Source organism: Zonotrichia albicollis, chromosome 13 (genome assembly GCF_047830755.1).
Source record: "Zonotrichia albicollis isolate bZonAlb1 chromosome 13, bZonAlb1.hap1, whole genome shotgun sequence".
NCBI classification, from domain to species: Eukaryota; Metazoa; Chordata; class Aves; order Passeriformes; family Passerellidae; genus Zonotrichia; species Zonotrichia albicollis.
Genome location: NC_133831.1, coordinates 13,659,058 through 13,685,201, shown reverse-complemented (window position 1 = coordinate 13,685,201; position 26,144 = coordinate 13,659,058). Strand labels below are relative to the sequence as shown.

General features: G+C 42.4%; 1 long non-coding RNA gene across 1 annotated transcript in view; it reads left to right on the top strand.

The window, feature by feature from the left end:
* Positions 1–26,144, top strand: part of LOC141730744 (uncharacterized) — a 39,606-nt gene that overhangs the window by 7,426 nt on the left and 6,036 nt on the right. The gene's annotated exons all lie outside the window — the stretch shown is intronic.

Here is a 26,144-nt window from a genome sequence, read left to right as displayed (position 1 = left end):
AGTCACTGGAAAATACTCAGTAATGCTGTAATAGTCCTCTTGAAAAGTGTGGCCATGAAGATTGGCCCTTTAAAATCTAGTGGATGCAATTGCAGCAGTTTATTGAGCTAAGTAGATCACTTTTTCTATTATCTATGAAGCTTGAGCATTTTTTGGAATTATTTATTTGGAATTAATGAATAAGGTGTGCAAGTGTGTTTCAACCTTGAGAACTATCTGCTGTGGTTATTACTTTAGAATTCACTGTTCACACTCTGTAATTAGCTAAATAACTCGTGTGGGTTTGTTTAGCTGCAGTTGGATGTCTCCCATATTTATGGTTTTCAAGAAAGCTGGACACATAATGAGGTGAATTTTGTCTGAGTGATCATGCAAATTTCAGAGCACCACATATTTAAATTAGAAGAGCAGAGTAAAGAAACCAGACTGTCTTGCTTGCTGCTGTGACTTTTGGTGTCCAGCTGAAGATGGGGGATGTTTGCTGGTGTGCCTTTGTGGTACAAACCAGAACAATTCCTCCTCCAGTTAGAATGTCAGGATTTGCAAACATTTTATCGCTTACATCTGTTTTGTGAGGCCAACATTATTACTCAGTTAATTGTCACGTTATGTTGGAGTTTGTGATGGACATCCTTTGCTGTGGAGCCTTTTCTCCAAGTGATAAATAGCAAAATTTTGAGTAACTAAACTGTTTCTCATTGGAGCATAACTCTCAGAACTGCAGAATTTTGGGAATGCACAACCACCAGCGCCATTGCTGTCCCAGTGACTGCTCTGAGTGAGGCAGCAAAGCCTGGCCCAGCTTTGAGTGTCACTGCCTCATATTCTGCCCACTACAGCTCAGCTCTGAGGCTGATGGATATTGAAAATGGATATTGAAAATGGATATTGAAAACTGAGATTTTCTCCACTACTCGCAGTCACATAACTGGCCCTTTAAATTAGGCAAGAGGATTCCAGACACCAGTTATGGCAAAAATGCACAATGTTCATCTCCATTATCTCTGTTATTTAAGGCTTTCAGAAAACCACTAACCTTCACTCCTACACTCAAACAAGCACACACTAGCACACAGAGTTAAGCCAACTTCTTAACTCCCAGTCATTAAGGATGTCAAAACATTCTGATATATGATGTAAACTTATTATGACTGGATTTTGTTTTTATTAATGTAAGGGCTAGGTTGTGAAGAACAGAAGATTTTTTAAGCCTCTTACTCCTTAGAGACAATGTGATTTGGTGGTTTAACATTGTAACATTTTTAAAGGGCTTGTTAAGCCCTAATCGGAGCACCTTAAGCACGAGCATTTTTAAAGTGCACAATAAAACCTAAACATTTTAATAGCATATAAACCTGTAACATAAACCCAAAACAGTCACAGTGTTGTCTTTTTACTTGTGTTTTTCCTATAACAAGTTCTAACGAGTAACTGATACTTTTAACAAACATTAGAAAGTTGAGGGTTCCTTGGTGTTCTTGTTGAATTTTTTTTCTAAAAAGACAGGAAATTTCTGAATAAGAAAATTATATTTGGAGCAAAATTTTGAAATTAATGCAACGAAAAATTTGCTGTGAGAGTTGCCATAGCTAAATGTTGAAAAATAAAGTATACTGCTAGGGAAAAGGTTTCGTTTCAGTAAAACAAGATTTTATGCTGGGAAAATATTTTTGCTTGAGAAGTTTTACTCAGATCTGATAATTTTGGAGGTTTTATCAATGAGGGCTGTGGAATGGGCTCTTGCCAGTGGAAAAAGTTCACTGAAAATCTGTGGGGGGAATTTTTTATTTATTAGTTAGTTAGTTTTCAGTATAATCTTCTGCCTGGGATTCCAGAAAAGCATTGGGACTTCAGTGATACTGGAGCCCAGCAATTTCCTTTAAGAAAAATTTTTAAAAAGGAAAATACAATGTAGCCTGTGAGCCTCTCTTCTTAATTGGTTTGGAACCTCCTGATGAGTGATACCAGGCTCACCTTCCCTCCAGGGAGCTGAGCACACCACTTCTGCACTTCCCAACCCCTCCCAGGTTATGGCAAGGCATTCTGAGCCTCCTTTTGGACATTCCAGCTTTGCTGAGGTGTTTGGGGGAAGTTGTGGCTCAGCCATTCCATCTTAGGTTTGATTGCAGCTCTTTCTGCTTTCCTATGGTGGCTGTGACCCCAACACCTTCCACAGTGGTGGCGGGAGGAATGCCTTTGGAAAAGGGTTTGGAAAATGGCTTTGGAGATAGCTGGTGAGGCTGAGTCACAGCTGTCCAGGTAGTGCTTGGCTGAGAATGAGCCACAGCCCCCCTTGGTGTGGGCAGTCACAATAACGTGGAAATACACTTGGAGATTTAGTCCATAAGCTTTTAGTCTGTATCCAGGCAATTCCTCTGTTGTATTTGCAGGGACTTTCATGGCAGGGAGGAATGATGAATCTGACTCCATGTTCTCAGAAGGCTAATTTATTACTTTATTATACTATATTATATTAAAGAATACTAAACTAAACTATACTAAAGAATACAGAAAGGATACTTACAGAATGCTAAAAAGACAATAATGAAAACTCGTGACTCTTTGCAGAGTCCTGACCCAGCCTGGCCCTGATTGGCCAAAGAGTGAAAACAAGTCCCAGCAGAATGCAATGGAACAATCACCTGTGGGTAAACAATCTCCAAACACATTGCACATGAGCACAACACAGGAGAAGCAAATGAGATAAGAATTGTTTTCCTTTTCTCTGAGGCCTTTCAGCTTCCCAGGAGAAAAGTCCTGGGCAAAGGCATTTTTTTAGAGAATGTGTATTGAATTCTACATTCTTTTGCTGGGGAAAAGCTGTGCAGTGCAAGGGCAGCAAGGAGCTTCTCTGCAAGTGAACCATGTTCTGATCAAATTAATCGTCAAAAGAAACTAAAGGAGCTTTGTGGATTTTGCCTTGTGTCTGGGTGCTGTTACTCTGATACAAAAAAGATTTTTTGTTTGTTTGCCTGTCTGGTTGTTTATTTATCTCATGCAGTAGTTGGAAGTAGTTAAACTAAAACACAAAAGCCCATGCTTATTCTGGAATAAGAGTGGTTACAGGAAGGAAAAAGTCATTCTGACATAACTACTGAGATTTAAGTACAGCAGTGCAGTTGTACCTTGTGGCTGGGAGAGCATTTCTGTGGAGACAAGCTCCAGTCCCAGAAACACAATCTTAAAACATTCCTGACCTCATCCATACAAATAACTCTGTGTAGTCTCAGCCAATGATTCTTTACTTTTAGTAAAGAATACTTTTAGTAAATAACTTGAGTCAATAGAAGGATAAGGTTTCATGTTTGCATTAATGTATTCTGGCATCAGCATGACTGATGTCCTGCAAAACTGGGAACCTCTGAGGTAGATGAAGCAGGGCTGAGGATGAGTTGCTGTAATGATGCTGTTGTATCCATGATTTGGGGAATGATGCACAGGATGTTCTTCAGGCCTTTAGCTCTATGGCAAGCAAAAGAACAGAGAGGGAAAACAGTAAAAAACACCTGCCCAGAGAGTTACACCTCAGGCTTTGTGTAAGGAGGTCGTGCTCCCATTCTCTTTCTCCCCAAAACCTTCCCTCAAACCTGTCTGTTTTATCTGTATTTAAAAACAAACCAAAACAGAAACAAACAAGCAAACAAACAACCCTCCAACAGATCTTAATCTTACATTGCCCTATGGCTTCTCTGTGAGATTCAAATATTGCAGTTAGAATAATCTGGCTGGGGTGCAAGGGAGGTCTTTGGTTGCACAGATGAATCTGTGTGTCTGTTCTGCTGCTCAGGCTGTGCTCAGGGGAGCAGGAGGATGAGTTGGTGTGTCATAAGAGACCCTCCTCTCCACTGAGTCTTGTTTGGCAGAGGGTTACCTATGCTGGTGGCATCTCAAGAAAATGCCAGATAGGCAACTTGACTCAGCAAGGATCAGCATTGACTGATGGCTAAAGGGAGCTGGTGAGGAGTGGCATGGTGACTTCCTAAGTGCCACTTCTGCCACTGCAGATTCCCCCTCTGTCCTTGTAATTTGTTAGTTTTTGCTTTGAAGTGTGCAGCAGTGGATGTTACCTTCATGTCTCTGGAAAGGAGCCATGTCATTCCAGAGTCACAGCATGGTTGCAGCAGGAAGGGAACTGTGAAGGAAACACTCTGCTCAAGCAGGGTCACCTAGAAGAGCTTCCCCAGGTATATGTCCAGACATCTTTTAAATAAATCTCCAAGGATGGAGATTCCTCACTGTTACATTTTATGGAGAATATCTGAGCCTACCCTGTCTTCTGCCAGCAACTCAGTGCACAGATTGTTTTTACACCAACAGCCACATTTCCTCTGTGCCCTGCTGGCCAGAAGGATGGCACTCATGGCATTCTTCACATGGGCACTAAGGAATGGCAGCACCTCCACCTGCTGCAGCATTTTTCAGTTTTCCTCAAGTGAGCATGCTTTTTAAAGCATGTGTGTTTTTCCCAATTATTTTCTATTTTTAGGGACAATATCTGACCTGTTCTAGGATGGCATTTGTAGACTCATTCTAGAGGTCATCAAATACTTGTAGCACATATTTGTCTGTTAGTAGAATTGCTTTGGTGACTTACTCTGTAGCCAAAACCTCAAAGTGTGAAGCATGCAGATTCTAGATTCTGTGGCATCATAATTTAGTGTGTTGTACATGTGAACACTAAGAAATTTACACTACTTCATGGTTCCTGAGAAATTGCATTTTTGGTGTAGAAGAAGACTTGAGATAGTCTATGCAAAGACAATAATCTACAGAGTATGTGAAGTGTATTTATTTTGAAGGTGGGAGATGTGGTTGTCTTACACAGGGGAGAATCAGTTGTGAAAAAGTATTTGGGAGATTCAGGGGAAAAAAGCAAATAAAGTAGGATATGAAAAATTGGGAGAACCTATTGAAAATCCCAGCTGCTTTCTACATGGTGTGTGCCACACTGAGATCATAACATTTCTAAGCTGCTGAGGTGAGTGAAGTACCACAAAACCCACGCAAGGAAATGCAAGTGAGCTCTGCAGGGGCTGTGAAATAGCATTACACATGGTGTGTGCTGCCTGGATTAACTGTACTCCTGAAGATAAGCCAATCTCACCTTCTCACAGCCCTTCTCATTTCAACAGGAGTGTTTGTTTGGGGATGCTGAGCGTTCACTCTGCTTTGACAGGTATTGCTTCCATCTTATTGCAGAGCTGTCTGCAGGTTACAGGTGCTGTTTTGATAGAATGCAATGGATGTGTCTAGCAGAGGAAAAAAGCTCACATGATTCTCTGCTTGTGCACTGAGCTGGCTGGAAGTGAGTACAAACAGCAGCACAGGACCAAGCCCTTGCTTATTTACCTGCCTCATTAGCAAGATTTAGAATCTCAGATTCATGACTGTGGTGAATGAAGTGCCTTCTCTAAAGTTCAGGTAAAGTCTTGCTAGCAAGGACAACCAGCACAAAATTCTCATGCATGGTGATCTATAAAGGCATCTCACACATTAGCAGATTGGAATAGTGTTACAGGGACAATATTTGGAGGTTTTTTGTTTAAACATAATTATCTCTTTTTAGTATGAGAATACGTTTTAGGTTATTCCATCAACTTGACTGCAAGAATTGATGAAAAGGGAAGACGTACTTAGAGAAGTTTTGCCAGATGTTTGCGAATTCTAAATTTTGAAAGTACATGTATGATTGCCTGACAGAAATCTCTTCAGGAATCCAGTAGTTTTACTTAGCTTGGCACAGGCTTGAAAACTTGCAGTGGTGGAAATAAAATTGAGATATGATTGCTTTTTAACAACATGTATATTTGCAAATTATTAGTATAAATAAAAAACACCCTTGGGTAGTTCTTAAATTTGGCAAATGAATCAAACCTTTACAGGCATCATTTACAGAGATGAAAGCATGTGGTCCAGGATAAAAAGCAAGGAGAGAGTGGCATGATATTAAATGCTGAAACTTACACACAAGCATGTTTCACTAGGTTAAAGGGCAGGTTTGAGTCTCTTTCTGTAGGCTAAAATAGATAAAGCCCTTCATAAAAAGGAGTTGATGGGTAGAAATGGAAGCTCCTAATTTATGTCAATACACATTTTATAAAATGTGAGGAGTTTAGGTGAAGTATGCTCCTTTCCAGGCAGCATATAGAATTGTAACAGCTTTTAAATAGAGTGCAAGTTCTCTTTTTTCTTGGAAAAAACCCCATTGATGTGAAATTGAAAACTCCTTTCAGATGCCTGCTTGGCTGGCAGGGTGTCAAATTGTTTGGCTTGACTGTCTCTACTCCCTTCACATTGTTTACAGACAACATCCTCAGCTCCAGCTGACTGTATGTAAACACCAGCTAATTATGGGCCAGAGGATTTGGAAAAGGGAAACCAAGGGAAAAGGGAAACTTGGAAAAAAACCACCTTACTAAAGAGTCTCCATGTCTCAGGTGAGGAATATACCTTGCTGCAGGCACATCACAAAGTGCTGTCCTAAGCAAAGGGTGTGGGATGAGAGAGAGAGAAAGGAGGTAGAAAGAAACCAAAACTGTTTTCAGAAAATTTTGCTTTCTGGCATCTGATTATAACTGGGAAAGTTATAAAAGTATGAAGAAAGTACATCTGTGTGACCCCCAGCTTTGGCCCAGTGCTATGCTCTGGTTTGAAAGGTCCTCTAGCCAGAGCACATTTGCCAAGCCCAGGGAGGAGGGGGCACTTCCCACACGGCCCTTTCCAGTCAGGGTACATCAAAGCTGCCCTGCCAACATGGATCTCAGCTGGATTCACAACTTTGGTGTCCCTGGGAGAGTTTGATTTAGGTATCAGAGTGGTTTAAAGCAAATGTTGCTGAAGTGTGTGCCTGTGTTAGCCCAGATTTGCCTGTAGTGTGCACTGGAAATCATTCAAAACCTTTGGTCCTGCAGTGCCTTAGCCATGGTGTTTCTGGGAGACAGGCAAGTTCTGCAGCTGGACCAGCTGTTGGAAAGGACTCCTAAAGCCTCCCAGCCCAACACCCTGTGAGACAGGATGCTGCAAAATCAAATTATTTGTATGGGTTTGGAGGGGAGGGACTCACATCCATGCTGGAGAGTGTGATGGGGCATGGAAGCTCATGGGAAGTTATTGGCCACTTCAGATTTTAGAGTTATTGGGTCAAATTTGGGGGTTGGGCGAGACAATCTCCAAAGGTCCCTTCCAACTGTAACCATTCTGTGATTCTCTGAAATTTGATAATACAGCCACCACAGAGGGGACTAACCCAGGTGGAGGCTTTGTTTTGGTGTTAGCCAAAGCTGAATTTTTAAAATATATAATGCTTTCTCTTAGTTATAGCCTTCTCTTTGTTTTGGTTACATACACTTTCTTGTCAAATGTAATAGAAATAAATAATGTGATGCAGAAGGTAACTGAGAGCCTGTCAGGCTTTTATCCTCTGTTATCTCTGTGATGGGGAGTTTTGCATATACAGAGATGATTAGTGACCAAGTGACATGGATTTTATCCAATAAATTCACTCAGCTTTGCACAGATTCAGATGAGATTCTCTAATTTTTTGGGGGGAAAAAGAAAGAACTCAACACACTAAAAATTTATATTCAGTAGTTCATCTGCTTAAAAAAATTACATGGAGGGAAGATAGAAGAGCTGGATACTGTTCTGACTAAGGGAGTTTTCTCTGGGAGCCTTATCTACCTGGTGTGCTTATCTGCTCTCAGGAATTACAATGTGGTTAGTGTACAGTCTATTATGCAAAGTTGCATGCAATGTGTTAATGATATTGGTAATTTAGTAACTCTGTTCTGCACTAATTAGTAAAACTGAATATGATATTGCTCATCCTGGATCACTTTCAATGCTGCTGCATGTTTTTTCAGTGTTTTAGCTCTTCTCATTAAAGCATGTATGCACAAGTCAACATCCCTTGTGAGCCTTGGGAAGAAACCCAAAGCCCCCAGCATTTTATTGTGTCTGTCATATTAAGCAAGAAAATAATCTGGTGGTTTGATAAAGAGATTATTGTGGCAGGACACCTTCTGTGGGTTAGGGAGTAGAACTGACTAGAATCCATTTCCATCACCTGTCTTAAATGTAGGGTAAATGACAAAGCTCTGTATTGGGAATCTGGCTGAGAGTGGTTTTGGCACAGTAAATCCAATTATACCCTCACATTTAAATGTTTTGGGTAGAGGTAAGGAAAATTGAAGGTTACACACTGTAAAATCCCTGTCATGTTTATTCCCAGTGTTATAATTTGCAACAAATTTTTAAAAATTAAGCATACTTGCCTTCTGTGAAGTCATTGAACAGGAAAGGCTTAGTGCCACAGTAAGAAAAGGCAGCTATTTGGAAATGGTCCTACCTAAATATTAGATATGGAAATTGTGTCAAATATGGATTATGCTGAGTTCTCTCAAGACCACTGTGAAATGCAGATGTGTTGGCACTTAACTATCTTTTGGTAAATGGATGGATGGATGCTTCACTTAAGGACCTAATAAGAGACCTGTTGCTTGTTCCCACAGCTTGAGTTTCAATCTAGACTCCCCAGACTTCTCCAAAGTACACAGGACGATCCAATGTAAGGATTGAGCAGTCCTCTGGGAGGAACACCAGAAGCTGAGAGACCTGAATTGATATTTGAGGTTAGAAAACCCAACTGTATCACTCAGAGACCTTGAAATACTTAAAATATCTGATGCCAGGTGTTCATGTGGAACATTCTATACTCCTGTGCACCAACAGAGCCTTTGGGACCTCTGTGTGTAGGGATGTACATGGGAAACCCATATCAGCTGGGCTGCTTCTGAGCTTGTTATCAGCACTCAGGTAGAGAATTGGAGGTGGTATTCATGTGGCAGAGTCTAAATATCCAGAAGTGATTTTTCCATATGATAGTTATTCCTGAATTTTGGGCTTCTTCTTCTGTTTTTTATTTCTTCTTCTTTTTCTTTTTTTTTTGTTTGTTTTGTTGATTTGGTTTTTTTGTTTGTTTCTTTGTTGTTTCTTTTTAATTTTTTTTCTTTCTGTCTTTTTTTCCCCCCTTTTCATACAAATATATCTGTTCCTGTAAAAATGTCATCAGATCCAGGGTGGGGTAAAGCAAGAGGAAGAGCTCCACCCAAGCTTAGTGGTTAGGACACTCATCTGAGATGTGGGAGATCCAGATTCAAGTCAGTGTTTTCCTGGTTCAAAGCAGGGACTTGAACCTGCTGAATGTGGAGTTGAGGATTCAGGGCTTGGTCTCCCAGCTTATTTGAGAGGTTTTAGTTTTATTTTGTGTTGTGTTGAAGGCAGATTTCAAACACTGAAATTATTTTGCTGGAAATGGGGTATCTCTTTTCAGGCTAGCCCTAATTCCCTACCTGGCAAACTCAGCCAGGGCTCTGAGGATCAGACTTTGCCATGGATTTGGACATGAACGTTTGGAGAGCCATAACTGAGGGTCCTTTGGGCCCTGAGGGTGGGTGTGCAGCAGTTGCCTCTATGTCTGCTCCACATGGGCATCCACCTGTGGGCCAACCCTTCAAGGACCAGAGATTGCCACCATGTGCATAAATACTGAAGAGCTAGGGCAGTCTTCCTACAAATAATCTTAAGATACCATTTCTTGTGTCTTCCTGCCAGTCATCTTTCACAGAATTCACAGAATCACTGGGTTGGAAGAGACCTTCAGGATCAGGAGTCCAACCCAGCCCCAACAACTCAAACAAACCCTGGCACCCAGTGCCACATCCAGGCTTTGTTAAACACACCCAGGGATGGGGACTCCAGCACATCCCTGGCAGCCATTCCAGCCATTGCATGGGTTCAATTCACAGGGATTCAGACTATCTGTGCATGTTGGGGCACACTTTAAAAAAAGCTGCACATTAAAGTAGCTGTGCTTGAAGCTTTCAGTCCAGCCAACAAATCAAGGAAGGAGCTGATTGAGAGCTTAGCTGAACACAGAAAGTAAAAGTGAGCTCATTGAACAAATACTACCACTTCTGTGAAATTCTGATTAGGTGTTTAATGTCTGACAATATGGTTTGTTCTTTAAAAAAAAAAAAAAATTGTGGTTCATTCTGATGTGTCCCCACATTTTGGTATATTCGGCTGACCTATCATCACTTCAGAAAAGCTTTCTCACAACAAGTGACTACTGATATTATTCTCAAGGAAGGAAAATTCTACTTTGCCTTTACTGAAAAACAAACTTGCATGAGTATGTAATTACACCTGGAGTATTTTCTGAGGAAAAACTTTCTGGCTTGGAACTAAGTTAGATTTTGTTGAACTAACACTCCACAGTTTAATGCATGTCTTTTTGCTACTTGGCTAGTACTTAGTAAGAGAAACTGTTTTGGTTTCTGAAAAACTATAAGGGATTCCAGGTAAAGAGAAATTATAATGTGATGAGAGACACTGAGAAAGAACATTTCTGTTTATAAAGCTGAGCTATAGAAATGGAGTGACTACTTACGTAATAGATCAGCCTCAGCTGGGGAATGGTAATTTGTGCCTCTTTATCTTGAAGATCTATCACTTTTAATGAAGGATAATAGCACTCACAGGAGCCGCATACATGCCTGGAAAAAGCCCATCTGTGTAGGTGCAAAAATTTGCCTTGCCTCGGGCACATACGCTTGAAAAATTGAATGCTGTGGTTATAAGTTGGTTTTGGCAGAATCCAGAAGAAAAAAACCCACACCACACAATGCCAGTATCTCAACAATTGTAACTCTGTGACTCTTTAACCCTTTGATTTGTTTTTTCCTAAATCTCTATTGTGCACACCACAGTAATTTTGGAGTTACATGTTGGAATTACCACAAATTTGAACAACCAAAACCATCTCCTGGTACGAGTTTGGTTTTGTGCTGCTAAAATTGAGACTGTGCTTGTGCCAGGCATTTTTATCATTTCCAGTGTTGGAGGTAGCACCTGGAGGCTGGGCAGAGGCTGTGCAAAATGTGTGTGCAGGATGTGAGAGTGGCTGCAGAGCTGTGCTGTCCTTGCTGGCAGAGCTGGCACTGAGCCTCATGGTGGCTGCAGCTGGCAGCCTGAGAAAAGGACAGACAGACAGACACATGTCAGCAGCAACCAACCTGGGGAGTCTCTGGTGAGAGACACCTCACATTGTGATTCTGATGCCTCAGGTTTGAGCTTTTATATTTTTCACAATGTGCTCCTTTAGTGTGAAGTTCTGGCTTCACATTAGGGGATGGTGAGCTCTGTGCGCAGAGCAGGGAGACAAAACAATTCCTGCTCCAGCTGGGCACCAAGGACAAATGGTCCAAATCTCAGCCCAGGAGCACAAACACCATGAGCTGGAGAGAGAAAAACAAGCAGGGTGGGACTGCATGGGCTAAAGCTGGAATGGGACAATGAACTGCAAGATGCAAATGGAGCAGAACTGATCACAGTGACAGACCCTGTGCCCGTTTGTGCATTTTGTGACCATTTAGGGTTGTGCTGTCCAAGGCGGATCTATTGAGGCTTCTTAGTAAATCCCTCCTTTATTCCTTAGCTCTGTCTCTGCTCTAGGTCAGCCTTCCCAAGGCATCAGTTCCACCTTAGCACAGTGAGGTCTCTGCAGCTCTGGGCACATGGAGGCTGTGCAGCCCCTCCAGCAGCAGCAGAGTGCACAGCAGTGATGCACTCACCTTCCTGAGGAGAGGCTGAGAAATTAACAGAGACACAAAATTTATGGGGAGCAGGAGGTTATGACTTCCCTGCAAATGTCCAGCAGACTGATTGTTGAAACCGCCACCAGGGAGGTTTTACAAAGCTGGGTAATTTTCTTCATCACAGTTTTTTGTGGAAAGGAGACAGAGAGAGCTGACTGCTCTGTACATGCAACCTCTCTAGCTCTGGTCTTGCAAAGAGACTTTTTCTGTTTCTTTACTTCCTTCAATGGCAGTCAAGTCACTATAGTCATTGTAGGACTGGGGTCCTCATTGATTCTGATGGATAGGTACCCAAAATAAATGCTGTTACTGCCTGTGGGTTTTTAGCAAGATGGTGTTCTAGCACAGCATCTCTAGGGATCACACTCTGAGTTACTGCCAGTTTTGCTGCTGATTTTAACTGAAATATCTCTCACCTCAGCTTTCCACATGGACTCTCTGTTACTGATTAATTCCTAATGCAGAGCAGAGTCTCTCCTGTGGTGCACAAGGTGCTGTGGGTGTCCATCCTGCAGCAGACCTGTCTCACTCACTGCAGGGACCCAGCAGTCCCATGTGCAGGACACAGCATGTCCTGCAAATCAGGGACAGGCTGCACCTGAGCCCCAAGGTGACAGCAGAAAGCGTGGCCATGGACAGAATTCTTCCTTGTGAGATTCTGTCCTGTCCAGCTTCAGGACAGAATCCTTCATCACATACCACCCAAGTCCTGCTGCTGTGGGCCAAAAGGGCTTTAGGTGCTTAAGGTTTGTGCCAGTTGTCTTTCACAGAGATTTCCTCTGTAGCTACATTGATGCACTAATATCCACTAAAACCTTTTCTTCTTTCACAAAAGCTTTTTTATTTTTTCACCTCTATCTTCTATAGCTACCTGAAAAGCAAGTGGTTTTTGTGTCTCCTAAACCCAAAAGATTCCTAAAATGGCAGATCAAGACTGGGTGTTTCAGCAGCAGGAATTGAGGTTTTTGTGAGCACATCTGTGTCAAGAGGACAGAGTCCCCAGCTGGGATATTTCATACCCGATGCCCTGCAGTGAGGGTTTTATTTCACACCTGGTACCCTGCAGTGAGGGTTTCTTGTGACCAAATCCTCATCCATGCACAGAGGAGAAACTTCATGAGAGATGAAGCCTAAAATCTCCCTTGATGGGAATCTGCCTACACTAAAGACATGGTTAAGCAGTTTCCAGATTTCCAGAATAACTTTCTTATTTTTAGTTGAACATACCTTGCTTTTCAACCTTTTTGGTTTTGTCCCAGTTACTGTATTTTTCTGTGGAAAGACCAAATAGAGATATATTTGAGATATAATAGAGATATATAATAGAGATAATGTACCTTTTTCAGGACAAAAACACCAGCCATTTTATGAGGATTGCTTCTTATTGCTTCCCTTTGAGGCATCTCTTAAAACATCTGCATTTTTCCATTTAGTAAGAAGAGCTCATCTGATAATCTGTCCAAAATATTGTCTCGGACAGTGAGAGGTAAAGTATTACTATATTCTTGGTTTTCTCTTTTTTTTCCCCCTATTTTTAAAATCTCTATTTAGGACAGCTAATAATTTTTGCAGAGCAATGTGTGAAGAAAACACATCTGTTAGTGTGTGGTTTTAGAGGGAAGAATTTCTTTTGTGTGTGCTGCTTCCCCAAGCCAGAGCAGTAGAAAGCTTTTCTACTCAAGAGCCTCTGTAAGTACATTGAATTTAAGGTGTTGGTTTTGTAAGATGGTTAATTATTTTTATTTAAAAATACATAAACAGTTTAGCTGAGTTATTTAAAATCCATTTGGTTTCATTATAATAGATATTTAGTTGCTTGCCATTTACAGTGTATTTCTCAAAATAATTTTCTCCTTTCTGTCTTTGCTAGCTGCCTTTGTTTCTGTCCAAATATGAAACATTTTAAAATTACATTAAAATGCTTTAAAATTAGACTATATGAGTATAGTTTGGAAAATATGTTAGACTTAGTCTAATGAGTCAGGCCTACTTTCTAGATGCATTTGATATATTTTAATATTTTATCTGAGTGTTAATAAGTCAATGAAGTAAATAAAATGAGAATGAAAACAAAAAAAATATGCTCTGTTGAAGTAGGAAAAATAAGAACAATGTAATTATAGGAACAATTAGGAGCTGATTCTGCATTATTTTTCCCCTAAATTTCCTTTTATTTTGCAAAGATTTTTCTAGACCAAGCTTTACCTAGGTAACATTCCCCTTTCAAGTTAAAGAAACATAAATTTATTCAAGAAGCCTTCAACTCAGAGTGGAGATTTCCATTCCTTAACTCACACCAAGGAGCTGTGCTCACGCATTCAGCACTGTTTACAAAAATGGACTAATAAGAGAAAACAGCTTTATCATTGTGGTTTTCCTTGTGGTCAGCATCAGCACAGGAGAAGGAAGGGTTTGGAGGAAGGGCAGCCACATTTCACAAAGGCTGCAGAGCAAATCTTGCTGTTAGGTGGTGTCAGGCCAGAGTCAACTGCCAGCTTCAAATGAGGGCATGCAGAATCACTCTGCTGCACCCAGAAAAGAAGATCTGGTGTCATATCAATAGAATTATTCCAGGGAAGTAAGAAAAAAATCTAATGTATTCTTTCTGCTTGCATGTTTAATTTGCTCTGGCAAGATACAATTTGGGGGAATTTTTCCCAAGCGAGTCTCTAAGTCACTGCAGTAAGATTTACACCTCTGTAAGTAATCCAAGGTTTGTGTTCGAGCTGCCAGGCCCTGAGCAACCTCCTCATTATTTTCCACCCTGGATTTATGCACCAGTTTGCCATTACTTGAGCTAAGTACCCAATGCATATTCCTCTGGTAACCTAAATCACAATATATATATGGATAGCAATGACCTAGAATCACACAAATCTTTCTCTGGTCCCTCCTCACAGAATCCATGGGTTACCAAATAAGGAACTAAATGTAAGAGTTGGGAATGAGACAATTCTGTGGCCCTTGACACATGAGCTGTACAGGGTCCCATGTATTTCTAGCAAAGAAACTCTGTCTGAAACACAGTCCTGCACAGAGCTGGACTCACCCCTGCCAGACAAAAAATCTGGTGGTTCCAGTGATGTTTGCATGACAGGATCTAGGGGCAACTGAGGTCCTTTGCAGGCTCCTGTTTGGACGGGTTTGTGCATGAGTGATGGGCTTGTACCATCAGTAAGGGAGTATTGATACATGGGCAATGCCTGCTGCTGCAAAACATTGAATTGCATTAAATTGCATTATGCTAGATCTTTTGGATGAATAATTTGCAATATTCTTTTGCCCAAAGGGCCCTGTCTTGAGGTCTTTTACCTAGCTTAGGTTCCCAGTGACACTGAAATAAGAGTTGAGTCAACTGTGTTTGGAAACCGTACAAAGAAAACATATGTATCCACTTTGCTCAACATGGGTGTCTGAAGAAATGTTAAAAGGTGCCCAAGATGCAAATGTCTGTTTATGAAACATTGGGGAGAATTTCACAATGGCTTATAAGAGCAACCTAATTTTCCATTTGAACCCTTGTACATCAGATATGAGCCCCATGGGTATCAGCTCAGCACCTGTCACTGCCTGGGGTTCCCTGAGATGACAGCAGAGTGTCTCAGCCTGCAGCCCCATCCCTGCCTTGAGCTCACCCAGGTGTGCTCCTCCTGACAGGGGTGTCCAACTGGCTCTGCTGCCCCAGCTGTGCTGGCTGGGGGTGTGGAGAGCACAGGGCAGCTGGCACCTTGGGCCGGTTTTATGGGAGTGGGTTCCCAGATCAGCCTGTGCAGTCACACAGGGATTAGGACTTGCACAAGGTGAGAGGTGACATGATCACACCCACCCCTTGCAGCAGCAACCCTCACTCAGTGCACATTGAAGCTCCATGATGGTTTTTTGTTTGTTTTTTTTTTTTCCACTGAATCACAGAATTTCTGATCCCACAAGGATCCGATGATCCTTGAGTCCAGCTCTTGAGCGAATGAGCCATAGAGGGATGGAACCCACAAACCCTGGCATTATTAACACCATGCTCTAACCAACAGAACTAAGCTCAGGGTCAGTGTTGGCTCAGGTAACCCTTCAGCACAGAGTGTGAAACTGGATCCTGGCACTGTGCATGTGTGCAGGCTTCCCAGGGTGCCACGAGGTGGATTTCACACTAAAGATAAGATCCTCACCATCGTGACTTACTACAAAGTGTCCAAGGATGGCTTTCTCACTCCACCTCTTTCCCCTGTTCCTACAGCCCAGGATAACAACCAAAGGCTGGGAAGCAGCTGTCTGCAAACTTCATAGAAATTCTCCTAATTCTTTGGCATTCTGTGGGAGAGCTTCTTCTCAGTTTCTGTCAGTTCTTTTTTAGAATGTGAGTCACATTGCCAAACCATGATCCAGCACTCAGCCTGCATTGCAGTGTTTCCGGGGTCACGTGGAGCTGCAAACTTTCACTTCATGCCAATGTTCTGCAAGCTAATGGGGGAGCTTTCTAAACTCAGTGCTCTGGAAGCATGGAGGTGTTTTGAAATAAACCCTAAGTGGATAAAAATAATCATCTAGTATTTTACTCCCAGTTAACCTTTTGATGAGAAAAAGTAACGGTCTGGCATGTAACTGAAAGTCCAGTTTGGTCTCAATGGTGCTATTCGTGGAATAGCCCCTCTTCTGTCAGTGAATCAGAATCTGCAGCTTATTAAATAATCTCTAAATTCAACATCAATGAACAGGTAATAGGCACAGAGGAGCCATAATTGCCACACAGTCATAGACCAGGGTAAGTGACATTTTTTGGTAGTGCACTTCATAATGATTGAACCTTAGCTAAAGTCCTAAAGTTTAGCTAAAGTCCTAAAGTTGTGGATGCCAATGAGACAGGAGTTGATACATTCTGTAGGTCACCTCACCTTTTTTAGCATTTTTAGCTTTAATCTGAGAAACAGTCTCTTTCCCTGTACCTTCCCCTCTTTCTGGCTCAGTCACTCTGTAAGGATTCAGTGCAAATTTGAACAGTGGCTCCCAAAAAAGCTGAGAAAGCTTTTCCTCCAGCACCAGCGGGGTAATTCCCTCAATTACAGAAGGGAACTCAACTTGTTTCCCTTCCACCCTGTCCTTCTGGGTGAACTTTTGCCTGTGAGTTATTATTGAAGAGGGGCTGGAGGCAATGAGAGGATGGCCATGTTCTGTAGGAGACCCCTGTGCAGGGAGCACTGAGGTTCCTGATTTGCTTGCACAGTGTAAGGGAGATGGAGGCAGCTCCTGTGATCTGCTGCACAGATCTAGGGCTTACCTGTGCCCAGATCAGGCACATCAGCAGGGCAATTCAGACCAAAAGCAGCTAGGACTTGGACAAATAGGGTCTTTTTTGTCCCCATGCAGTGTGTTCTGTCAAACATGTTGCTAGAGCAAGTTTTGTTGAATCAAACGGAGAATTTCCTGATTGTATTAACACAATAAAACCATTAAATTCAGTCCTGATATGACTCCTAATTGAATAGATTCACCAGGAACTTACTGTGCTTTTATATATCCCAGCTAGTGGCACAAACTGTGTGGACATCTGAGAAATTGGTACAAACAGTGAATTTTGACTTCTAGATCTCATGGTAGGCAGAGGGCTAAGCTCTCTTCTTTTTAACCTGATTGATATTTGCTAATGACAGTTCAGACACTTGGTGGTGTTTCAGCATCATTTGAAAATTCATTTGTGTTTTAAAGCTTTTACAGGAGATGTCCAAGATTCTCTGCTCAGGACATTGTGCTGTGCTGCTGACTCGAGCAGGAGCAGATTGCACAGATTTACAGGAGCAGCTCCTGAACTGTTCAGTGCAGGTGGATGCTGGATCCTGGTGTTCCTTTACATTACCAAAATTACCTTTGGTGACATCCATAAACTGGGAGCTGGGATGGGAACCCCTGAGAATGGGTTTTCCTGGGAGCAGTTTGGTTCTTTTGGATTCCAGGGTAGTCTGAAAATGTTAGAACCTGAGCTGATCCTCTTGTTCTGGAACAAGTTTGGGATTTTTGGATAAACTGGTAGTAGGAGGTAAAGGATGAAAAAATAATTACAAAGAGCATGGTGAGAAATCAGTTCTGTAAAGGTGGCTGAGTCCTATTTTTCTCCATCGGTTTGCTACCCTTGCTATTTGTGTAATTCATTGCAAAATCTTTCTGACAAGTCTTTTGTTTGGTGGGGAGGACAGAATTATGAAAGGGCTTTGTTGAGCTCCTAATTCCCCTAGCTGTCCTGGTGTTGACACCTAATGTGCCAGAGCAGCATGACAGTTAAGATCAACATTCACTAGCAGATAATATCAGTAAAGATTTTATTTCCTATGCTAATCAAATGTGGTATCACTGATATCTGATGACAATTTCTGTCTTTTTAACAATTCTCCCTCGGTGGAAAGCCTTGAATACTTAGCTATAGCTGCATTCCTGGAATCATTTATTCATTCACTGCACAGAGATGCAATAAGATGTTGGCTCCAGTTTAGCCAAGACTGAATTGTGCCTCAAGGACTCAGCCAGCTGCTGAATCTTTATCAAACTGACACAGACAGCCCCATCCCTGATGGGGACAGTGAATGCCCCTCGCAGGAACATGATCTTCACCCAGCCCTTTAAGCACCACAGTGCAAACTGCAGCACGCAGGGAGAGATGCCTGCAGCCCAACCCCTCTGCCCACCAGCTGGGCAGGGGCTCTGTGCTGCAGGTTCCAGGGAGCAGGGGGATCCATTTGGACAGCTGCAGAACATGAGCAAGGGGAAGAAAAAGGGCTTTCTCTGGGCTAGCATGTCCTGATTTATAACAGAACTATATTTATGTTAGTCGTAACCACATTATTCAATATAATTGGGGTCAAGAATTGAATGAGGCTAAAAGAATGCAAAAAATAGTTTCAAAATTCCTATTATAAATAAAGACCTGGTTTAGAGGTTTTGTGAGAACTCCAGAAGCTGAAAGGGTAGTAAACCCCCAGTGTTTTCCAAAAGACAATGCCAGAAAAACCACATGAAAATTCCTCTCTGTGGAGACTGACTGCTGTAATTTTTATTTTTATTTTTTTGGTGCTTGTTGGTCTCTCATGCTGCCCTCACTGCCAGTTTATTTTCACACTATTTCTGTGCAAGCTGACTGGTTCATCACTGGTGATTCTAATATAATTCAAGGGCAGGGACTTGCAGAGTGTGGCTGCCAGGAGGGGCATTTCCATCCCCTCAGCATGAACCAAGGTATCAGCAGCTGGCAGGCAAACACAACCATGGCAGCTCCCTCCAGACCCATGTTAGGTTAGATCTCCAACTGGGAAATGTATGTATTTAATGTATGTATTTTCCCCTGGCTGCATTTTGGATGGCTGGCACTGGGCTGAGGCCAGTTTACAATTTTGTGCTACCCTAGAACAACATTCGCTTGAAGAGTCCCCAGTATTTGCCTAACTTTTTCTTGCTTCTTTGCTTATGCTCTGCCTGGTAGAATGAAGCCCATAGTGGAAGTTGTGCCTTGGCACACTTTTCAAAACATGAACTTTACTATTTTAGCTCTGTCTAAAGGGATGCTACTTCCATCAATGAAAACTCTTCTAAAACATGAATTTTACCAGGTTTAGCCCTATCTAAAGGATTGATACTTCCCTCAATGAGAACTTTTTTAAAACATGAATTTTACCAGGTGTAGCTCTAAAGGGATGCTACTTCCCTCAATGAGAACTATTCTAAAACATGAATTTTACCTTGTTTAACTCTGTCTAAAGAGATGCTACTTCCATCAATGAGAGCTCTTTTAAAACATGAATTTTACCAGGTTTAGCTCTGTCTAAAGGGATGCTACTTCCATCAATGAAAATTCTCCTGACTATTGCTTCTTTTCATAGTTTTCATGCAAATGTGAAGTTTCCCCCCTTTCCCAAAGCTTCACTTTCTGCCTACTCCTGCCTTCTTCTTCCATAATTCTCCGGAGAAACTCTGACAAATAGCTCTCTGCAATCAATTTTTTAGGCTGTGCTGCCATAACTAAAGAAATTCTCTTCATTTTGACCAAAAACCCCACCAGAATGTGACTTGTGAGCTATAGTAATGCAGCTAACATTTTACAGTTAACCTTTGCTCTTCAGTTAGAGCTGTTATCTCAGGCCTAAGCCAAGGGTCATAGATAAAACCTCCCTGGTTTTTTTCCACCTCTTGAGCTGAGTTGCATCAGTGAACCATTAACTTAGTAGATTATTTACTGTTACCTTTATGGAAGAAATGCACACTGTACTTTTTCTGCATTGCATGGGTTTGATTTATGTGTGGTCCCAGTTCTATAGGCTCCTCACTGAGGCAGGGCCTTCATACCGTAGAAAAGTAAACAGGCAACCAAAATTTGCCTGAATAGTGGTCAGAACAGAGAAATTCTCATACTTTCATCCTCATATCTTTTCTATTTAACATGCACCACTAAAAGTCCTGATTTTCACTGGCAAAAAAACCTAATTACAGCAACTTTAGACTGAGATAAGTGTTAGCCTCAAGTCAAACTGCAGAGGATCTGAGCTGTGCCTGGGTCCTACAGGGAGCTGCAGCCAATTAATTGTAGCTCCCTGCTCTGAGCCAGGTTACAAGCTGGCCCCAGCAGTGATGAGAGCAATATTAGAGCAGAGATTATCCTGCCTTGGGGCTGCTTTAACCATGACCAGTGGCCACCGTGGCTGTCAAACCATGGGCCACCCCTCTGTGGTGGCCTTGCAGGGGCTGCAAGAACCCTCACCAGCTCTGGCAGGGTAAAATACCCAAGCAGAAAATGAGTGAGCTCTTCCAAGGGGGCTGTGAGAGTGAAAACAATGAAAGTCTCCAAAAATCTCCATGGAAGTGGAGAGGCCATGGGCTGGCTACATCATCCTCCCATTGGGCACTCAGCAGGAAGAGATAACACAACAGGAGACATCTGCCAGCAGGAACCCCCTTTTCTGCTCCTTCCCTGGCAAATAGAGCCTTCCTGGCATGAGGATTTCCCACTTCCTCCCAGTCCCACCAGCCTATCTCTGAGTGTCAGATTTTACAGCAATTTTTTAGGGGGCTGGACTTCCCCATTTCTTCTCCTGCACTCTCCTCTTTGCTGTTGCCAAATGTCATCTCCCCTCCCAACATGCTGGAGCTCCCCAAAGCAAAGGGAGTGGAGTGTGAGGAAACAAAGGGATTTGTCTGATTCAAAGTTTCAGTTGGTCTTTCAATCAATTGAGAAACAAATGTGATGTCCCCCTCCACTCCCTATTGACTGGGCCTGTGCATGTAGGTCAGGCATCTGGAACTGGATTTTCCAATGGTTGGGAAAGAGCTTAATCCTTCAGAGGAGATTTGCAGGGAGGTGTGGAATAAAAGGGATAGGTTCCCAAAGCCCTGGCAGTGGTGATTCACTCAGCTCTGCCAGCTGTCTTTTACAGATGCCCTTTAGAGGAGGTCAGAGCTCCTAGACAAGTGTGGTACAAGCCAGATTTGGCTGCTTTTGATGAGTTTACATTGATTTCAGATCTTTTCTTGACAAAGCAGGGCTCACAACTGCCTGCTTTCTCTACTGTGGGGAGGGGTAATTTTAATTTATTTTGACAAGCAGGTTTAGCTTTGCACAGCATTGCTGCTTTGCTTATGGGGATAGCTGGGTCTGGCAGGGGTGTGAGGGGAGCAGAGCAGGAGCTGGACCCACCTGCTCTGTGGTTTGGTGATGCTGCAGGGGCTCTGCATGCTCTGAGCAGCCCCCAGAGGGCTTTGGGCTGCTTTTAGAAGCAAATTCTCCTTGGCAGCAGACAAGACTGGGGACAGCACTGCTGGCTGCGATCTTCATAAATCTAATGCACCAAAAATGGCTCAGTTTCTGGGGGCAAAGGGGAAAAGGAGGACAAACAGAGAGAAGGTTGGGATCTCACTATTTCCTCAGACACAGAGCTGCATTAAGCACATGGCTGCTGCGCATTGTGCAGCTCTGTTCAACTTCAGCCTTGGCTATCCAGCTGTGCCAGGGGAGACTGATCTGTCCTTAAGCACCAGATTAAACCACAGAGCTGGAGGCTGGTGGCAAACTGAATCTGGTCTGCTTTCCTTCCAGAGCCCAGGAGTACAGCACCCTCCTGATGCAGGCCCAAGATTTCACATCTCTCAGTTGTGATCCTTCTTGCCCTCTGGTCTGCTCAGACCCTTCAGCAGCTGAGGAGTTGATGCCCTTATAGGCTCCACTGAGGGCTCATGGCACACAGCAGCCACCCTGCAGAGCCCATCTCCCTCATCCTGCCCACCCAGGACATAGAAAAGCACAGCTGGGACACCCCTGCCCATGGCCTGCAACTCCACGTGTCAGCATCTCCAGCAGCCCCACCATCCCCACATCCTCTGCCAGACCCATCTCCCACTTTTGGCACTGTCCAAATGCAGTGCAGCCCTTGAGGCTCTTTCCAGACAGCTTAAGAAAGCTGAATGAAGGGTTATAATCTGAGGCTAATGCAGAGTACTGTGTAAATTTCCTTTTACCTTCTGCTCCAAAGGAGATGATGTATCTGCACCTGGCTCTATGGGACAAGACCTTGTGCTCCCAAATCAGAATCCCCCTTTGTCCATCCTGGGCTGTGCACAGAGGTCTTGTAGGGGAGTCAGAGGAAGCAGGCTGAGAAGGGAAACAAACCCCATTGAGTGCATGACACCCTCACTCATGTCAGACTCAAAAATCTTATTTGCTGCATGGATATAACACCCTTCTCTTTTATCTTACCCAGCCTTGTAGTGTTGTGAGCTTGAGGTGAGAGATGAGAATTTCACTCTATGTTTCTCAGAAGGTATATTATATTATATTATATTATATTATATTATATTATATTATATCATATTATGATATATCATATGATATATCATATCATATCCTACTAAAACTATACTAAAGAAAGAAAAAAGATACATAAAAAGGTCAGAAAAAGAATGATAACGAAAGCTCATGACTGACTCCTCAGAGTCCAACACAGCTGATGGTGATTGGCCATTAATTAAAAACAATTCACATGTTTAGATAAACAATCTCCAGACTACATTCTAGAGAAGCAAAACATGGAGAAGCTGAGGCTCCTCATCTTTCCAGGAGAAGAAATCCTGGCCAAGGGATTTTTCAAAAAACTATCAGAGTAACACAGCTTAGATACCCCTCACACAAAACAGCCCAAATCAGTGAACCTGCATCTACTTGGTTGCCACAGTAAATTATGTTGGGTGAATTTTAAGTACCTTTGAATGCACTCACTGCATCAGCTTTGAAGTAAGACCAGTGCGTCTTTGTGAATGGTTTTAAGGTTGGTGCTTTATTTTTCCAGCTATAAGATGGTTCTGTGCTCCAGCCCTTGCTCTGGCCATGCTTATTTTCCCCTTTTTAAAGACTCTTCAGGTGTGTGTAGATGATGACTGTGTGCCTTACAGTAGGGTTGCAGAGGAAACTGCTCAGTCCTGTCCTTGGTGTTCATGGTGCTGCTCATAATCAGTGTCAAGATAACAATCTGCTAGTGTTTTTCCAAAGGAATGAAGCTATAATTTTCCTCTGCATGACTTTAGCTCTGAAGAGGAGTTTGTTTTGCCCCTTATTACAATAGATGATTTCAGAGTTGAGCAAGATAATGAAAAAGTTGAGGTTAAGTAAGGTCAGGAAGAGAAAGCCCCTGTGGCCTTAAGTGTCCTTAACAGGTGGATTTTAAGTACCTTTTTCATTCTCAGGAAGACACAAATATTTTAATTTGGATTTTCCCATGGCTTGAAATCTCTATTATTACTGTTTTATATTTTCTTCTGTTCTATTCCTCAGTGATTGTGTTATTTTTAGCTGCCCGTTGCTCTCTCCTATAAATGCAAAATGTAATGAAAAAGCCTTCAGCTGCAGAGCAGGACTGGGAGATATGGTAAAGTTCCACCTGTGCTGCTGGCTCTGTTCATGGTGGTTCTGTCTGGTAGTAAATCCTATTCAGGATATGTCTTGGGAAACAGGCAAACTTCTCTTTGGGCCATTCTTCCTCTGCAGGATTTGTGGCATGGGCTAGATTTTTTTTCCCCCCAGGACTTTTCTTCCAGAATTTTATAAAGGGAAAACATTGTTTTTCAGGAAATTAGATATTTCATGTTGACCCTTCCCTCCCACAGAGGCTTTGGCTGGTGATATGAATTGCTCAGATTCTGCAATTTGAGAAGGAAACTTCAGCTGTGTGGAAGGAAAAAGCAGATCCATGCTCTTTCAAGCTCCTTCTTACCATATCCATTGGCAATCAAAAGACTGAGAACATAAATCTGTATTGAAAATGCAGGTACTAAAATTCTGAACACGGTATTTTTTCTTCTCTCTGTTTAGATCTACCCTCATTCATTGTGCAGCAGTTCCAGTGAAGTCAGTGGATTTTACCCTACAGGAAAAAATGCACAAAGATGCAGGATTTGTACAGAATTCAAAGAACTACTGAATTCTGTAGTTTTTGCTTTAGGGACCACAGTGATCTCTTTGTCAAAGCTGGGAGCAGTGCACATCATCCCTCTAATTCCCATTCCTCTGAAACAAATGTTGTTCTCCCTCTTGAAGGCAGGGGGTACCAGTGCATTCCCCCTCCAGTGCAGTTTCTGTGGGACTTCCTCTGTGAAAACTTCATCATTTCTGAATTCACTTTCTCTCAGTCACTCATCTGTCTTTAAAACCAGTTTCATTTATGTATTGCTTAATCAGCGCTGTTCTTATCTTTTATTTTTGTATTTAGAATTTTAGACCTGTGAGGTGGCACTGAGTAAGCCTTTGCTGAGATCCAGGGAGCTCCTGGGTCCTTGGGAGTGGGGAAAAACTGGGATGACTCCTCTTCTGTTGGCTCTCCTTGCAATGAGCAAGCTCACCTGTGCCCAAAAAACAGGTTTAGGTCAGGTGTTAAAGGCTGAACACCCACACTGGAGCCATGCCAAATCTCCAGAAAATGTTGGCATGGATTTATCACATGTTTTGCTATTAGCTTGCATTTTAACTGGGCTTGGAAGAGGAGATATGGCAGAGACAGTAATTAAACACCAGCAGGAGGATGGGAAGCTCAGGGGGGCTGTGAACTGAGCCCCCACTGCTCTGTGCAGGCTGGGATGGGATGGGATGGGATGGGATGGGATGGGATGGGATGGGTGCAGCAGTCCTTAGGCAGGGTATAATGTCTGCCTGGGCACTGGAGGGCATGAATGAAGTGCAGGCACTTGTATGCAGGCCTGCTGCTGCTCTCAGTCCCATTTACATTTTCAAATGGCTAATGATGTTTTCTGGTTTATTTTGGTGTGAATAAGGAAGTGCAGCGCACAGCCATCCCTACAGTCAGCCATTTTCAGTTCTCCTTTTTTGTCTTGTCCTCTCTTGGACACAAGGACTCCAGTGAGTGTATCTAGCTCAGAGGCAATCCTTGATCACTCCAGAAATGATAGGAGTCATTTAGCTTACCAGAATCTACTGGAAGACTTTGTTCTGATTTCAGGAACAGAAGTATGCAAATAATGGAAATAATTAAGAGCAAGATCCACTTTTTTACAGCACACTTTCAAGGAACTCTTTGCAGTTCCTTAATTTTTGCATTTTACTGCAAATTTGTTGCTTCAGCTCTGATTTTAAATTTGAAATCAGCATCTTAGACATTGGCAGGATTACATCAGTTATGGAAGGGAAAATCGTGACTAGATGCAGTGATGAAGGGTAGAGTAGGAAATAGTGCTGAAAGATAAGCTGGCACCACAGCTTGTGCAGCAAGAAAGCTGCTCAGTTACAGAATAACTGGAAATAATGGTTAGGAAGGATGTTTTCAGTGATTGAAGCCTCCTTAATCATGTGATTTTAGAGCTAAAGTGGCCCCCATATGTGGAATGCTTTTCCCCAGGACAGGTTTGTCCTGTTCTAGTGAGATCCAGGCAGCAGGTGTTTCTCTCAGACTTCTGATATTGGAGAGCAACCTGCCTTTGGGACACAGTCAAAGGTCCAGGTGGGAGAAGAGGATAGGTGGTGATGGAAAATGACTGAAGTTTGACTTGAGTTCCAGAGAATTCAGCTGAATTAGCACAATGGTCCTTTGAGGGAAACTACATAACACCTTTGCAGTGCATTCAATTTCCCAGCACCATTCAGTTGCACAAGATGAGGTTGTTCCCCTGCTTACCTCCTCATAACACTACAGTATTGCTAATAGCATGGATTCTCTGGTTCTTTTACCAGAGGACCAGATTTTTAAAGCCAAAAATTGTGGATCAAAACCACGTGAATAAACCCTTTGCCCTTTCTTTAGGAGACCTCATGCATAATCAATTAGTTACGTCAGCAGTATAAAGATTCCTTATTATCACCGCAAAGTGGTTTTTAATATCTCTATCAGCTTTCAGAATTGTATTAATCATTCTTCCCATGCACAGTGAGGGTACCTGCCTATGGAGGATGTCTCAGTGTTGTGGCTCTTGAACACCCATTGACATTTTCTTGTTAAAGTATGGGCAGGGAAGTGCTGGGAT